Source organism: Mixophyes fleayi, chromosome 8 (assembly GCF_038048845.1).
Source record: "Mixophyes fleayi isolate aMixFle1 chromosome 8, aMixFle1.hap1, whole genome shotgun sequence".
Classification (NCBI taxonomy): Eukaryota; Metazoa; Chordata; class Amphibia; order Anura; family Limnodynastidae; genus Mixophyes; species Mixophyes fleayi.
The window spans coordinates 131,698,647-131,716,266 of NC_134409.1; the positions used below are offsets into that span (position 1 = coordinate 131,698,647).

Here is a 17,620-nt window from a genome sequence, read left to right on the forward strand (position 1 = left end):
TAACACCTTCAAGTCACAGTCTCTACGCTGTCGTGGCGCGTGAGAACACACTCTTGTCATTCCTGACATATATGTTAGCGGTGCAGAGCTGAATGCATCTTGAGATTTGTCCAACTGAACCTATGTATGTAAATACGCTTTATCATACATGCTTTTTTTTCTGCGTATGTTCTTGGCACAAACGCCACCAGCTCTACATGAGTCCCACAGTGTTTGCAGGGTTAAATTATTTGACCATTAGTCACTTTAGTAATTCTGCCATAATCTAACCGGATTTAATCACTATCAGGCTTTCTCATAAATCCAGTTAGAAGATTATTATCAACATTTATTTATAAAGTGCCAGAGTCCTCTGCAGCGCTCAGAAACAAACACAATAATAAAACAAGACTGGGTTTTATACGCCAGGCAAAGAGGTAAGAGGGCGTTGCTGGCATCCTTACACTCTATAGATGCCCGCTATCTGCCAGTTTGAATTATACGGACTGGTCACTAGGCGCGGGCTGGGAGAGGGAAGCCCGGGGGGCACACAGGTGGCCGCATCTCATGAAAAGGGATGCAGCCGCGTCATTGTTGATGCCTACCCCCCCCGGCCCGAGTAGCGGTCTGACGGAGCGGCCCGGGGGGCCGCTGCCCCCCTGCCCCCTGGGCCAGCCTACCCCTGCTGGTCACAATTTCTTCTGGACGGTATTTGCCCACTGTACTGACCAACAAACAGTTGGATTTTTCCAACGTGGTTTCCGTCTCCTGTGTAGCCAAAATAGACAGTGACTCTGACACTCTGCGGGCACCACAAATCAGAGGTGGGCTGGGCTGGGGTTAGAGGGGCATTTGCTGGTACAATTTTGGGCTGCTGGCAGAGGATGCTCCCTACAGGGGCAAACGCAGGATTTGTAGAGGGGGGGGTTTCCACACCATGCCGCCAGTGGACGTGACCAGCATGCATGGGGGCGTGGCTATAATTTTAGACAGTGCTTGGCTGCTCTCCAACTCTTCCTATCCCCATAATATACATGGGCAATGCTGCGTGCACTACTGTTAGGTGCACGTAGCTCTCTCTTTTCAAGCAGAGCCGTGTTAAGCGGGGGCAGGGTCCAGCCACCTCAATTATACAGTGCCCCAGGCTTGGAGAGGGGTTTCCAGGCACTAGGAACCCCCCCCCCCTCGGTTTGCCTATGCCCTATTCATTTTCATTGGGTTTCATCATAATGGATTCTAACCTTTGGGGATCCACACACATTTAATCTTGATGATGAGCAATCTTTGGATGCCAACCACACACCAATTAATCACAGAACACAAGGCACAATGTGTGTATCTGATTAAATGAGTAGATGACCAAAGAGGTGACATCACACAGGTAGGGCCAATGGCACAATAAGAGGTGAACATGTATATTTATGCTGCAAATGACCCCTCTACATTGCACAGAAATTGTGCTAACATATCTGTAATAAGTCTGTGCAGCCTGGGGAACACTGTGGATAATAGCATTGGCTTCAATTGTGTTTGCACATGCACCAGGTGCATCAGAAGTTGACCTTGTCTATGTTTAATTAGGATGTAAACACAGCTTTGAAGGAAAGGACCTTACAAGGCATGATCATTGTAGAAGGGATTATAATAGAACCTCAGGCAACTGAAATAACAGAAATGGTTCATACGCAATGTTATCATCTAATTACCTGGATTAATAATACATCTGCAAGTCACTATGTGATAGGCAGGAAATTAAATAAACACATGTCTGACACTTTATAGTAATACAGGTGTTAGTCTTGGATACAACACAGCTCTGATGTGCTCTGTGCAATAGATAGAAATGTATCCACAGAGAAACTTCATGTCATGTCTAAGGGCAATGAAAATAAATTACTGCCTCTGGTGATGTAGATAAGGTAATGCTAAAAAATCCAGCAGGGCAAGTATAAGGTCGTGAATCAGAGTTCTCTGTAAGCAGGAAAGCAGTTTAGATTTCAATTTTGGCTCTCAAATTATAGCAGGTTTATTTAATAATGCCACTTAGAAAATAAAAATAAAATCCACACTTCCTCAGCCATATCTGAGAAGTACAGGTAAGACCTGGGAGTAAATGTATCAAACTGAGAGTTTTCCAGCGGGTTTGAAAAGTGGAGATGTTGCCTATAACAACCAATCAGATTCTAGCTGTCATTTTGTATAATGTACTAAATAAATAACTAGAATCTGATTGGTTTTTAAACCCACTGGAAAACTCTCAGCTTGATACATTTACCCCTGGTTTGATATACCATGAACGAGTGGTCTAATATCACTGTTCCAATATAGCTTTTGAACCCAACCAGTATCAATAATCCTATGTACCAATCTACCACCCGCAGCCTTTTCCTGTTCCCAGGAAGTATGATGATCTTCTTCAATGTTATCCATCTAGGTCAACGGGGAATGTTCAGCGGATTAACCATCATGCCTTGATGCATCTGCTCCAGATTTAAACAGTGCATGATTGATGTGAACAACAAGAAATGTAATGATCACCTTCTATCTTTAACACGGTGCGCTATTTTCTTATCATGTTTGTGCTTCATGGCTTGGTCTACGAAAAAGTGCAACAAAATAGGGCACACTCCGAAATTTCTGCACAGACTCGACGTTCTGTAATGCTGTAGACAACAAAACGACTCTGTGCTTGAGTTCTACTTGGCTAGAGAACGGTACTTTGCAGCATGCAGAAACAAACTAACACAGGGTAACGTGAGGACACTAAAAGTGATATGAGGACACAGCTGGAGAGCTGGAGAGTTGTATTAAAATTTGTTACGTTCCTCTGACTCTGTTAGAGATTACGCAATGAAGAGGACCTTATTGTCCAGCCTGATGATGCAACAGCATTATTTATCGGACGACTGGCATATTCTTTATTGTGCCTTTGCATTGGAAAGGGGCTACCTATGAACAATCAAAATATCTGCTTTTGTCAACATATTATCTGCCGTTGACTTTGCAGTTATTCCCAGCTGTGTGGCAATTTGGCAGCTCTTGTACAATGTGTGCAAACCAAAATCTCTCTCATAGCTGCCTCTATAGCATCAAAAAGATTCTGGGGAACGAAAAACACAAACAAAAAAAAAAAACATTTCAGAGCATGAAAGAAAAAAACAAAACAATTAAAAAGCGCCATCTGGATTTTAGTGAATTTTGAGATGGTTTCTGAATGTTATTTATTGTGAAATGTTCTCAGAAGAAGACAAAAAAAAAGACAGAAAAACAAATTGTCATCGTATAGTTAGAGCCAAAGAAAGAAAACAAACTGTACTGCGAAATGTCCAACGGGAAAAGAAAGAAGAGCTGTTTTTTTATAACGTGCAGCGGCAAAAATAACAAACAAAAAGGTTAAACAGAAGCAATAGAACATTTGCATTATTGTTGCAAAAACTGTTTAATGCAAATTATAATTTTTTTAGCAATTTTATTCTTCTGTATGAATTCTAAAAATAATTAGTCTTTAAATGGTAATGAGGACCATAGATGGGTCTATGCTCAACTCCTAAAATGTGGAAAAAATATATTTTTCCACATTACACTATCGGGATAGAAAGAAAACAATTTGGATTTTTGCAGCCTGAAGTTTTGCAAAACTTTTTGATATAAAATATACTTAATACATTTCTTGATTTTTGAGGAAAACACTAGGACAGAGAACATATAAATCAGTGAGAGGCAAAGAGGAAGAGGTGGAGGGCGGAGAGCACAGAGAAAGGAGGGAGCGCACTGTGGATATGTCATGTGACCTCCCTGCACAGTGCTCCCTCCTCCTCCTCTGGATATGTCATGTGACCTCCCTGCACTGTGCACTCCCACCTCCTCCTCCTCTGGATATGTCATGTGACCTCCCTGCACTGTGCACTCCCACCTTCTCCTCTGGAGTCCCTATGGCACAGGAGACATCCGTCTGGGTGTCAATGTTGCAGCCACAGCCTCCGCAAGTCTGCGCAGCCTCCGCACAGCAATAAGGAGCCTTGGAATTGGCTGCAGAGCCATCTTCACTGTCAGGACCGCCCCCTTCATGTCGGCCTACCGGGAACTTTCCCGGGAGGTGCTATGACCAATCCGCCCTGCACGTGACCTCTCTGCACTGTGCACTCCCTCCTCTGGATATGCTGCGTGACCTCTGAACTGTGCAGAGGAGGTCACGTGACGTGGAAGTCAGCTGCCTCTGTTCTGATAAGATCGGGAGGAGCTGGCCATTGTCCGTAGGTGAAGGCTCGTTGTGCCGCCTGTTGCCCACTGCTGATGTAAATTATATCAAGGTGCTGTCAGTGAAACAGTTCTTCCAATTTTAAGGGGTATATTTGTCAAGACCCCTACATATGAAGATTTTCTATCACTGCTTATCGCAGCAGCAGAAAATCTTCGCTCGTTGAAATTTTTTTAAAAACTTAAAAAATGTCACTGGTGTAGCTGAACAGTGCTTAGCTCCCCATTGATACCAGTCTGTAGCGGAAAGAGAAGTCTTATCACTGGTGTCAATCTACGCATGAGTATGTGCACTGGAACTTGAGGGCTGGACTTGGACTTCCAGTTCCGGATTCACTAAAAAAACTAAAATAAAAACAACTGATAAAGTTATAGAAAAAAATGGCAAAAAAAAATAAAAAAAAAAATTAAGAATTCTTATATTCTCAGGAGCACAAAGAACTGGGATAGCATAATGGCAAGAAAATTTTCCCCATCTTCCAACATGGCCTAATACGTCAGCCTCATTATATGACTGCTTGTTGGACTGCCCCATGATTTAAAAATTCTGGGTAGAAATCAGACTAGGCTAATGCAGACTTACTTCATTTTGTGCCTCTGTCAACAATATCCGTCAGCAATGGATCCAAACAACCCCACTGTCTGTATCAATGTTTAAGGACAAATAATTCCAGTATATAAAAGGGGATTGGCCAAAAGCAGCCTTAGAAAAAGAAGAAAAAGTTGAACAATTAGTTTCAGTCTGTGAAAGTTTTATTGAAACTCTCTCAAGAACAATTAAGTCATAAATCAAGAGTTGTTTTGACATGACAAGTTGGTATGAAACAAGAATATTGTTGGGTGACCTAACGACTCAAATGTAAATTATATTTGGATTACCTTTGATACACACAACCACCCTCTTCCCCCCCCCCTTCCTAAATAATATTTACAAAAATGTAATTCAATAATTCAATATTTTAATTTGCAAAATATTTGAAACATATTTTATTTTATTTTGATTTAACGCAATGTTTGTTTCTGTTTTGTATTAAATTATATCACTGTATATATGTATATATATTATTATATTACTACTCTATTGTTCATTATATGTAATAAACAATGTTTGTTCTGAGTTGCACCGTTGATTTTTTTGGTGACTATAATTTATTGACTTTAAGGTGCCCACTTGCAACTTTTACTAAATAAATTACATTTCTTTCTATTTTTGTCTTCCTTCTGTGCTTTTCAGCACGGTCTTTATATGATCAAGCAATGCTGTTTTGTTTTTTTATTTGCTCTCGTATGTGACAAAGCTTCACGCTTTTCATTGGATACTTTTGAATCTGGAGATTTGCATTGTGGTTTCACCCTGACATCAAATCTCATTTGAGCTCATTCAGCTAAATGCACAGTGAGCAAAGCCTTAATGTAACATAGGAGAGAACATATATGTAAACTGCTTGACAGGTTATTGTGTAAAAAAAACAACAACAACAACAATAATATGTTTGCTTGTATTTTCTTAACTGTACAAGAAAAATTATAGCTAGAACCTGGTTGGTCATTAGGGACAACGCCCCCTTTTTACCTTAACCAATGCCCTCCCCTCCTGGGATTATAATCACACACAGAGAACACAAGTTAACTGATACTGGTCCTCCCTTACTATATAGTAAAACTATAATAACATTTTCAGTGAATTGCTGTCGTTCCGCGGATGGTTGGTCTCCAGTCACGCAGTAACGTGACACAGCTTCAAGCCTAGAGGCACATTAAATGTAACACCAGCCCTAGGAAATACACTCAGCATATGTCTATGTAAATAGGAGTCTTATAATGGTATCGAGTGAGAAAACCGGTTCAACGGGTATAGCACACTCTGACGGACTGATACTTTTAAAGTATTTCTGCTAAGTGATTATCCCTTAAAAACACTGAGTTATTTCACAAATTCTGTAATAATACATTACAAGATTGATGAGGGTAAGGAGGGTTCCTGGAATCTAGTGGACAAGAAATAGCTGCTTTGCAATAACCTCTGACTAGAAATAATGAACCTGTAGCGTGGCAATCTACGTGTCAGGAAGGATATAAGTATACTTGTTGGAATTATGCAGAAGAGAAACAAAAATGGAACCAGTAACAGTCCCGATTTTAGGGTGGGAATTTTGGGGTAAAGGAGTTATGTAATAGGCATCCTAGCGCTTTACCGAATTTCTTTTGTGGACCCCAACTCTCTAGGGAATCCAGCCCCGTGCTGACCAGCCTGGGGCTGGTTGGCATAATGGCAGAGGGACCCCCTGCTGCGGGTTCCCCTGCTACAGTGACACCACCATTGGCTGGATAAGGCTAGGGCTGGTTAGATGAAAATCGGGGGAACCCCACGCTGTTCCCCCCCCCCCCCATTTTTCCTCCAACCAGGATTAGGCTGGCAGAACTAGGGTTAATATGGCTGGGGGGGGTACATTTTTTTTCTCCCTTTAGTTATTTATCTTTATCACTGTTTACTACCGGCTGGTCCGGCAGCTATATATTACCATCGGAAATATGACTACCACTGCTAAAAATATATCATAACTCTCTTCTGCAACATAGCAGAGATATGGCATTAATTATTCTATACATGGTAGTATTTTTTGCACCTATATATATGAAACATGATTAAGTTATATTGACACCTTGTTGAGATACATTATCCCTATAGCTTCTTTATGAGGCTTGTGTATATCATTGACACATATTATGTTGTTATTATTAGCGGTTAAACATTTTTACAGAAGTCTTCTTAAAAATGAACTATTGAAGTATTGCTTTGATCCATTATGTTTTCTATAAGGATTATAAAATAATCTCGGAGTGACTCAAGCATAACTCTTCATGGCCAATGGATTTTAGCCAATATTTTAGGATATGTGAAGCTCTTAACTGAGCAATGAAAAGGGTTAATTTCTATTATCTGAGTAAACAGTCAAGGTATGTGGTTGATAGCTGGCTTATTGGGTATGTCTATTTCCTTTATCAGATTACATTAACACCTTATTTGTTTAAACACAGGAATTTGTTGGAAACCATTGTTACTATGACAATTCAGATGTTAGGACAGATCATGACATTGACATATTATTTCCTGATTATCCTGACTAGTCCTTAAAAATTCCTTTCTCAATCACCAAGTTCTAAAAATGCATGTAACCTCTCAGAGAATAATTTTTATTAGAGGAATACAAATACAGTGGCTATAAAAGGTATTCACCCCCATTGGACTTTTTCAGATTTTGCTGTGTTACAACATTGACACATGATGGATTCATATCTTCACAAAGTACTCAACACAAAGTACCAAATACTGTGCAAAAACAATATTTAATGCAACCATTTGTCCAAACAAAAAACTGGAAAAAAGTGATGATATTAGCATTGACCTCCTTGCTAAATCCATACTAGTAGATCTGGGACAGGGTCATTGAAAAGTACCAATCAGGAAAAGGGTACAAGAATATTTCCAAGGCATTGAGTATACCCCGAAGCACAGTCCATCATTCAAAAATGGAAAAAATATGGAACAACTGTTTATCTGTCTAGAACAGGTCCTCCTCCAAAACCGAGTGTCTGGGTGAGAGGAGCTACAGTAAGGAAGGCCAAAAAGAGGCCAATGTCATCTCTACAGTCTGCTATGCCAAAGATGGGAGTAAGTGTGCATTGGACAATAATAACACCAAAGCCCAGCTACAGTTTGCCCAAATATATGTGGCAGGCATGACCATGTGGAGGAAGATTCTATGGTCTGATAAGACCAAAATTGAATTTTCAGGCTCAATACTAAGCATTATGCTTGGCTCCGACCTCAAATTACACATCACATTGAAAACACCATCCCTACAGTGACGCATGGTGGTAGCACTATCATGTTATGGGATACAGCTCTGCAGCAGGAACTGGAAAGCTAATAAAAATAGAGGGGGTAAAATGGACGGAGCAAAGTACAGAGAAATCCTGGTGGAAAATCTTCTGCAGTCTACAAGAGCACTTGGACTTGGAAGAAGATCTATCTTCCAACAAGACAATGACCTAAAGTGTACAGCAAAAGCCACAGTGGAGTGGTTTACCACCGAAAAGTTTAATGCCCTGATCTCAATCCAATGGGGCATCTGTGGCACCATTTAAAAATTGTTGTCCACCAACAATCACCATCCAACCTGATGGAGCTTGAGCAATGTTGCCAAGAAGAAAGGTCCAAAATGTCTAGATGTGAAAAACTGATAGACACCTACCCACATAGACTTAGATCTAAAATTGCTGCCAAAGGTGGTATTAACTCTGAGGCTAAAATACTAATGCAATCACATTATACTTGTTGTGGGGAAACTTGACAGATTAGGGACCAGTTGCAAGTTACCCCTTATGTGTTGCAGATGGTCTCAGGACTCACTAATGTGGGTGATCTTTGCCCAATTGCCTCTTGTTTCTTAAATTGTCCCTGCACTTATATTTGTATAAACACTATAAGACAATAACTAATTGATGGGCTGGTGGAGGAAGTAGGTGAAAGGTTGTGCTGCAGAGAGAAAAACAAAATAATTAAGGTGAAACCTATCAGTTCTGCCAAATTAGGTTGCTGAGACAAACTAATAAGCAGACTTTATTATATTAGGAGTCTGGAGACACTCAAAACACATACTTAACTGGTTGATACTTGCTGCCTGGCATAGGCTAGAGAAATAATCACTTAGTTGTCAAAATAAAATCACGTTTCACGAACAATGCACCCAAACATATTTTACCATTGACGCAATTAAGGGCAGGAAGAGAGTTGTTGTAATAAATTATTTATAGAAATATATTTTTCTTACCCCCTCAATGACCATAATTTTTTACACTTCATTGCTTGTCATGTTCCTTTGAGGGCATTTTGTTATGCACCAGTACACCAGAAATAACATTATTTTTTTTACATCACCCAATCAAATGTATAATGTTTTTGGAGGGTGAGTGGATGGGCAGGTAGATCTCGCCTGTTGCCAGTGCTAAGAGATCCAGCATAATTGGCTCTTCTAGTACTGCCTGGCAGCGGACAACTGATCCAGGTACACCACCTTGGCTTGCTGGACTATAGGTAAATCCTTACTGATGTCACATGATAAGGCGATGGTCCCACAAGTATATTTGTCTGTCTAATAGGTGGGCGGAGATTTGCTGTTCTTATGCAAATTGCATCATCAAGCACCACCTACTACAGTAAAGGCTGAGTGGGCTGAGGTGTGATGATGTAATTAGCATCACCAGGCACATTGCCCCACCCACTTGATGATGCCGATGACATAAACAGGACACGCCTACCTCTGTTTATACTTGCCCTCTGCATCTTCAGGGTATGCAAGGAAGGCGAGTATGGTTTAAATACAGACGTGTGTGTCTCTAAATAAACTGCACTGGTACGTGCCGAGAACGAAACAGTTACATGATACTAAAATTTATTTGATAAAGTTGCCTATTGATATTTTTATAGCATATTCAGTAAAAAGGTGAAGGAGGTTAAAAAAAAGAAGTCTGACTTTCTTTAAAAGATGATAACATGTAGTTACAGTGGACTAATCAGCCACAGGCAATGCTAACAGTGTTTTTAGGCCTAGGCAATATATTTTTCAGTCATTTATTGCACATCATTGTGCTTATTTAAAGGGATTAATCTGTAAAGGTACTTTAGTAAAATAGTGAATTTCACATTTAGTGGATGTCATTATCAGAGATTACCAAAAATGTCATGATTACATAAATCAGTAGAAAAGGAAATTTCGCCCAAGTTCCGGCGATTCAGTCTTCGAATTCCGATTTTTCCCCATTAATTTTTTCTCTATATGTAAATTTGCAGAATTTATAGTGTATGAATACAGCTAAGATGATGACAGTCAGTTCATTCAGCTGTGTGGGGTGGTTGCAGTAGTATTTAGCAATCAGAATTTGCTAAAGGAATTGGCCCTTAACACTTAAGGGCAAATTCCACCGGTGAAATGTGTAAAATTTTGTAGCCAAATCTGGAATGAGACAAATATTTTGGTGAAGAATTTTGAATTTTTTTCTCATCTATAGTAACAATATTACTTTTAGAACGTATATTACTCTTGCATAACCGTACATCTCTCCCTACTCATTTAAACAATGTTTTGCACCAAGGTTGGTTCTATTATAAATGTGTTTTGACTCCTAAATCATTCAGCAATTGAGATGACCTTGAATGCCTTCATTCATCAATTGCTTTAATATATATCTCATATCTGATCGTCAGGAAGAAAATGTCTAATAACAAACAGAAACAGGTATGACAACTATTACACAATCTGTCACACAAGACAGTAATTATTACTTAAGGACTGTCATTATATGGGGATTTTGATATAAAAAAAAATAGTTTATGTGCCAGAAAAACATTTGCTGCTTTGTGCTCCAAATGTGCATAATACAATGATTTGTCCAAAAACCAGCTTACACTCAGGGCAAACAAATGATCTTTGTTTCTAACTGGCTAAAGATTTTGTAAGGACTTGGAACGAGGGGATAAAATTGTTTTACTATTACATTTTGTTAAATACTATGCATATACTCGTTGCTTTAGTCGCAATGAGCATACTGACACACTGTCGAGAGTGTAGTGCACTCCATTTACCATTAGATATGCACACACACACATATATGAGCGAGTTCCGGTGCCCCAGTGCACAAACTATGGTGACAGGCTCTTAGCCCGGGCGACTAACTGAATTACTGAAATACAAGAACTGAATCCAGTTTATTTGGAAAAAACAAAACACACCAGTAAGCTATTATGTTAACTCTGAAACAAATATATATATATATATATATATATATATATATATATATATATATATATATATATATATCCTGTCACAATGCCTATATGGGATAGCAGAACGTATCTGATTTGTGCACAAGTCCAAAGGGTAGCCAGTGAGAGCATCCAATTTTAAGGGAAAGGGACCTGCTAGACATGAAGCGGACACTAGCCTCGGCCACTCGCTGCCCTCTTGGGTTTATGTTTTGTCTTTTTCAGGATCAACACAACAAAAACTTAAAATGAGTTGAACTTGACGGATGTTAGTCTTTTTGCAACCTTGCTAACTACATAATTATGCATAACCATGATAGGTAACCTAATACATGGAGCATAAAACAGAGAAAAGGACAAAAGAGCCACAGGGCAGGGAGGGGCTGGGGGTCACCGGTGAAGTATAAAACAGTGCTTGAACTAGGGCCGGTATGTGCCGGTATGACATACGGGCACCTCTCTGCTCCACTTCTTCACAAGCAACCAGGGCTGGCGGTAAACAGGGTAGGCAAGGTGGGGGAGTGCCATGCTTGAGAGGCTCTTGGCTCCGCCTGCCTTCCCCGCTTGTTCACCGGTGCTGCACCCAGCGGTGACGGCTCCCTGCTCCTCTCTGCTCTATTCTAACTCACTGGCGGGGCGTGACAACGTCACGATGGAGGGGGCACAAGGTGGGTAGCCTTGCATCATTGGATATGTTTTATATTATAATATTATATACTATATAGTGTTACAATACATCTAAATTTTATTGCACTCTATCAAATTCCTAAACCTTCAGGAGGCTTAGGCGGTCCCCGGGCCCCCAGTCGTTCATTTCAAAGTGGAAGTTCTATTCCAGCACTTCTAAATTTCCACTTCGACCACTGGTATAAAATATATTATTTTTAACTGTACAGTGGGGCCCTTGTAACTAGATGTCCTGGGGCTTGTGTACCCCAGTCTGACACTGCTGCAGGACCAGAACAACAATTGACCTGTAGATTGCAGACGAGCCAAGTTTTCTAAACCGTTCCCTGGAATTTTCGACTCATTCTGCAACCGGCTATGGAATATCGCACGTTTCTTTGAAACCAGCCTTAATTGATCTGCGAGGGATTCCCCCGATTATTTTTGTTTGAATTCCCCTTGAGTCAAATCCAGATGTCTCCCTTCTATACCCTGACGTATAGATGAGCAAAGTGGTGGTGGAATTTTGGGCGATTTTGTGAATTTGGCAGCAGTAGAGGTCAGCTGGCAGAGCTGGGAACCATCGAAGCTTCGCAGCCTGATCTGCCGCAAGATAGGCCAAACTTCACTTGTATCTATTGTAGACTATTGTCATTTACAGTAAGTAATGCACAGCGTAGAAAATGTTAAACTTTAAATGCTACATTTAGTTTGGAACAATGAAATCTACTTGTAATTCTTTCTCATTGTCTGTTTTTTGAGGTCCTTGTGCAGTTAAACTGCTGGTACATTCCATAATGAACCCCCCCCTGTTCATTATAACACAGCTATTTATATAAAATCTATGCAATTGTTAATAGATTTCATTCCTTCAGAGTCTATACACTGAATAGAGCTATGGAAATGACCAGTGGGTCAGTGTTATCACAGGAATTTCTATTATTGACACAAAAGGAAAAAAATGGATGTCAATTCAAAACAGCTTTTGTCTAGGATGCTAAATGTGTTGTTTACATAATAAATAGGGGATGAGGTAAAAACTCAAGGGAGGTCATTTATAGAACTTACTCCATACACACCTAGCACCCGAGGAAAGGAAAAGTAAGGCAAAAAAAGAGTAAAAGTTCTCCGGGACAATCCATGTTACAATGCAAGGGGTGCAAATTAGTTTATTATTTTGCACATAAGGAAACTGCTGGCTGCTTTTTCATGCAGCACACAAATACTTGATAGCATTATTTTTACAGTGAAATTTAAATTTGATCTAGGACATGCCCTACCCCAATTATAAATATGTCCCCACATTTTAAATTTACCTCCCCCTACAATGCATCATGGTTTTTCCCAGGTGCAGAGTTACTCCTTTTTAATGCTTTGCTCTCCATAATGACCCAGGCCCCTGTTTTTTTACATGGTCTGCTTACCACGTGTTATGGTGCATATCACCTACTCCGGGAACTATAAGGGAAAACATTTTAATAATGAGGTCAGGGTAATTAAAAAGATTGGGGTCCCTGATATGGCAACTTTGTGGTCAGTGTGAGAAAAGGCTTGTGATTGGCTGAAGATGACAGAGTCTTGGTTACTCCTGGTTACGGATGTACTAATGCGTTTAGCTGTATTAAGGGCTGGTGTGTTAGTGCGCTAACAACACAGCGACATATATATATATATATATATATATATACAGGGCCGCCTACAGAAAAAATCGGGCCCAGTACGGGCCCCCGTGCCACCCGGGCCCCCCCCCCATGAGCAACACATACTTACCTGGGTACCGCCGCTGGTCTCCGCTATTCTGTCTTCAGCCTGGCTGTCACCGTGACAGCCAGGCACCAGGATCCGATCGCAGGGGCGGAGGAATCATTCCCCTGCGATCATGTGATCTGCCTGTGACAGATCACATGATCGCAGGGGAATGATTCCTCCACCCCTGCGATCGGATCCTGGTGCCTGGCTGTCACGGTGACAGCCAGGCTGAAGACAGAATAGCGGAGACCAGCGGCGGGACCCAGGTAAGTCTTTGATGAGCTGTTGCACCGGGCCCCCTGGTGAGCCCGGGCCCGGTACAACAGTACCCCCCGTACCCCCCTGATGGCGGCCCTGTATATATATATATATATATATATATATGCGGTATATATATTGTTACAATTAGTAGTTCACTGTATATCACTCAGGTGCTAGACTTTGCAAACATGCTTATTGTAATTATCAAGCTAATGATTGACATAAACGCCAAACTCACCAGTGTAAACAGGACACACTCCAGAACAACTTTAAGTGTTGATGGAAACTTGAAAAAGGTTTAACCATAACAACATTTTATAGTGTAAATAATAAACTGGGTGTGGATGATGAATAATAATATTACTAAAACACCAATTTCAGTTCAGTTATTACTAGTTTACATCTATCACTAATGTTCAGGGAGAGTTCAAGATTTTTAAAACTTTGTCCATAGAACTGATCCTAAATTTCAGTACTGACCAACTGTATTTTTTTAAGGATTTTGAGTAGCAAACTCAGCTTAGCATGTAACTAGAGTATGATAGACAAGGTTTGTGTACGCCCTGGAGTGTAAACTTTTTAAAAATAGACTACAAATTGTTTTATGAGACAATGATTGTCATGTTAATTATGATGATGATGATGCTTCACGCCGTGTGAATTCCACTAATGGAACTGCTTGTAAAACACAGAAGACACAGGCGCAGTAAGATAATTTATCATGGAATAAAGAAAGGACAAGATACCTTTTTTTCCTCATACTTTCTGTAAGCTTCTTGCTGCCAATTTAATCAGTCTTACCCACTTCATGTAAGCTAATAGCACACGGGTGCTTTCTGCACCCATATAATTTAGAGTAGGGAACTCCGCGCTTATAGTCTGTGTGCTCCTACCAGACCAGGTATTATCGGTGCAGAGCTCCTCACGACAGCATTAACAGAGTGTATCAGTGTTCATATGACAAATACAGTGTACAAACATTAACTTACAAGGCAAAAATAGGCAGGTGCATAAAACCCTGTGCACAATTAGGATATATACTACTGCATAATATCCTGATTTAGGCGGGACAGTCCCAATTTAAGGGCTATGTCCCGTCATCCCGATCAGGACAGCTTTGTCCCATGGGCGGGAAATTTTCAGTACGGGGCAGCCTATTGCAATTTTGAGACAACCTAAAAGGAAATGGCATCTTGTACAATGCCTTCTCCTTCAATAGTGCAGACATGTCAGGTCTCCCGTTTCCTACCACTTGAATCTCCTGGAAAGGTGAGGTAGGCCGCAGACCCTCTCAGAACCCTTCCCACCACTGCTATTGCCGATCCTGCAGAAGCATTCTGGGCACTTCCACTGGGTCATGGAGCTGCTACAGGCCTGCTATTAGATATCAGTTCCATTTCCTGTCCTCCGCTGAACTCTGACAATTGAGTGGAAGACAAGAAGCTGACCGCTATGAGCCTGTTCTATTATTGCCTGATAATCTTACATTTCTTGTCTTCCGCTGAACTTTGACAATTGAGTATAGTGCAGGACAGGAAGCTGAACGCTATGAGCCTGTTCTATTATTCGCTGATAATCTAACATTTCCTGTCCTCCTCTGAACTCCAATTGCTAAAATGCTTAAATGCATATCTGGTGATGCCTCCACATCTAATTATGTTGTGAGTACTTAAATACGCCCTTACTGTACTCAGACCACGCTGGTCCACCCATGTTCCACATCTCCAGAAATAAGGGAACGCAAGTCAACTATACCCAAAAATCTAGATATGGATGTATGCATACACACATTTTCGGTGCACATGCACAGAACGGAAATGCATTGGACATACGACAAAAATTTGGCGCATTTTGATTGAGGCCCTTTATCTTCCTTCTGGAAACAATGGCTGCAAACATTTATCAGCAGAGTTCTGGAGGTTACCCTAATTGGTGGAGGGGGGGCTACTTAAACTGAAAGGGCTATCCAGTGGACAAGCCCTTTAATACCATGTGTTTGAAGAAGCAAGTTACTGAAAGAAGATTTTATAGTGTTATAGGATAGATAACCGGGGGGTTGTCAGTCATTATAGAGCTGTAAAACATAATAGATCTTTGTTATAGAATACACAAGATAACTAATAAAAGGTATTATTATTATTAAGTACTCGTTTTACGTGACATTATAGCGCAAGGCCAGGCCTAAAATCATATGACTCTCCTACAGTGGGAGTAATAAAAGTTATATAGTCAAGGAGTTATCTGTTGAGTACGACAAAAGTACCACATCATTTTGAAAAAGAACACATTGGAATCATAAAACTTTTCTCAAATGCCGTTCTGCGCTATCTGAGGGGTGCCAAATTCAGTGAAAGACATTAGGGGCTAGATTTACTAAACTGCGGGTTTGGAAAAGTGGAGATGTTGCCTATAGCAACCAATCAGATTCCAGCTTTCATTTATTTAGTGCACTGTACAAAATGACAGCTAGAATCTGATTGGTTGCTATAGGTAACATCTCCACTTTTCCAAACCCGCAGTTTAGTAAATATACCCCTATAACTTTATTTCTAAAACTTGTTAAACCTATTTGTTATCTTTATTTCATATCGCCCAGTTGATAATAACAATATTTGCTACCTTCTGGTGGAAAAATAAGCATATATTAAATGGACTATATTTTTTTTATTTTAACTTTGTATTTAATACAGTTCTAATATTTGCTTTTCCTCCCAATAATCCATTGAGTACCTCTTTAGGGCCATTTTATGGAGATATGATAAATCTTTTTAAGAGACATGTGTCACTGGGGGCAGATTCAATTTTACTAAAAGTCCCCTTTATTTTCCCTCGCAGCCCATAGACAGGCATTGGCAGAGATATTAGTACCGCGTTGGCTGGCAAGGTTTGCGTAGACGGACTTCGAGGCAACATCCGGCGTCACCTTGCGGCTAATTGAATCTGCCCCTAAGACTGTTATTATTATGTGAAATCAGTGCTATTTTACAAGAAAATGGGCATCAGTCATGGACCATCCAGCATAGGGGGTCCTAAAAAAAAATCTCCTGTCACCTGGTGTTGCTAGGAGACAAGAAACCCATTGTTTCAAAAGGGGGATACACAGACACTTCTGTAAATGTAATAAGAAGATGATGGGGCAGCACGGTGGCTCAGTGGTTAGCACTTCTGCCTTACAGCACTGGGGTCATGAGTTAAATTCCTCGACCATGGCCTTATCTGTGAGGAGTTTGTATGTTCTCCCCGTGTTTGCGTGGGTTTCCTCCGGGTGCTTCGGTTTCCTCCCACACTCCAAAAACATACTGGTAGGTTAATTGGCTCCAAACAAATTGACCCTAGTCTGTGTGTATGTTAGGGAATTTAGACTGTAAGCTCCAATGAGCCAGGGACTGATGTGAGTTCTCTGTACAGCGCTGCGGAATTAGCGGCGCTATATAAATAAATGATGATGATGATGTAATACAATGACAAAACAATGCACTGTACAATCATATATTACCTCACTTGAGGTAAGCATGTACATGGCATTGATGGCAATGCAGTACTACAAGACTGGTATCACTTGAGGTGTGAAGCCCCTTATTAGCCTTGTTAATCCCCACAGTTGACAACCTGTTAACCTCCCACTATCTGGGGAAGTGACAATGAAGGAGCAAACACTTGTCCCCTATCTGAGGCTTTATTGGTGTGAAAACACAGGTGCATTACACGTCTCACTGTCACTGTCTATGTACACAGAGCCCTGAGCTGCTGAGATAACAGCATCTCCTCCATCACAATCACCTCATCACTCACCTCAAACCCTTCTCTGAGGAGGATCCTCAGACATTCTGCCCCCCGGTTACCAGCCTTCCCTTAGCAACAGAAGCTGCGGGCTCAGCCAAT

General features: G+C 40.7%; 1 long non-coding RNA gene across 1 annotated transcript; it reads right to left on the minus strand.

Moving 5' to 3' along the window:
* Nucleotides 1–3,262: 3,262 nt before the first annotated feature.
* LOC142099753 (uncharacterized) lies at nt 3,263–17,569 on the minus strand. Its single transcript, XR_012678603.1, has 3 exons — nt 17,531–17,569; nt 4,820–4,939; nt 3,263–4,581 (listed from the first exon to the last, which is right to left on the minus strand). It is a non-coding gene; the product is annotated as an uncharacterized LOC142099753 (long non-coding RNA).
* Nucleotides 17,570–17,620: the final 51 nt, after the last annotated feature.